Source organism: Marmota flaviventris, chromosome 13 (assembly GCF_047511675.1).
Source record: "Marmota flaviventris isolate mMarFla1 chromosome 13, mMarFla1.hap1, whole genome shotgun sequence".
In the NCBI taxonomy this organism is placed as follows: Eukaryota; Metazoa; Chordata; class Mammalia; order Rodentia; family Sciuridae; genus Marmota; species Marmota flaviventris.
Window position 1 is genome coordinate 33,968,232 of NC_092510.1, and position 1,086 is coordinate 33,969,317.

Sequence of the window (1,086 nt, forward strand, 5' to 3'; positions counted from 1 at the left end):
TCTGATTGGCTGAGCGAATGCCAGTGACATCAACCAACTTACTTTTGATTGGAAGGCTGGTTGCTGGGACTGTAGCGTTTGCAGGAAGTCACTTAACTGTTTGCAGGCTGGAAAACCAAAACTGAAGTTGTCTTTTGTCACAGGACGAGTGCAACTGACTAGGGAGGAAGTGTCCCGAAGCTCTGCAAACTGGCCGGTGAGCCAGGAGGCCTGGACCGGCGGTCGGACCCCGCAGCACCCCCAAGGATGAGCGGCCGCTTCTTCCCTGCCTCCCGGCCGTTACCCTTTTAAATGTCAGCGTTCGAGACTGTAGGGGTAGCACGAGGCAGTGGAACGGAACAGTCGGATTGGCCGCACGCCTCAGTTCTAGACGCACCTTTCCACCGAAAGGCCGTTCTGACTGGCAGGGGGAGAAAGTAAACAGAGTTGAATCACCCTCCCCACTGGCCAATTGGAGGGGGTTTGGATTGTGACGTGATGGGATTCTGCGAAATTGTTACTGAGCGAGAGAATGCCGGAACGGTGCGGACCGGCCAGAGCAGGGGCTCAGAAGCCGTCAGTGGACTGGGGGAAAAGTGTGTCTTAAACCTTTCGCTCGGTCCGGTCCTTGCCACCCGCGTCGGGGTGGTGGGGTGAATGTCTAGGGGCTTTGGCTCGACGGTGAGGCGGCTGAGGGCGTGTGCTTCTCTTGCAGTTTCCTCTCCCAGCGCCTCGGGGGCGTTTTCAGTCGTTTAAACTTGCGACCGCCACGTGTGGCATCTTTCCAAGCGAGCCGGCTTAGAGGGGCCGGCGCGCCTGTCGTGGAGATCGCGCCCGGAGAAGGGCAGGGACAGTGGCGAGAGGCAGCGGCGCGGCGGAGCCCCGGGCCGTGGATGCTGCGTGCGGAGGCGCTGACGGTTACGTAAAGATGAGGGGCTGAGGTCGCCTCGGCGCTCTAGCGAGTCGGAAGCGCCCCGCGCCCCCGCCCCCTTGGCCGCCGCGCCGCGCCGCGCCGCGCTAGTCGTCCGAGGCCAGGGCAGCCAGAGCCGAACCTCCGCAGCCACAGCCAACTTTGACCGCGCCTCCGAGGCTGCTGTCTCCCGCACC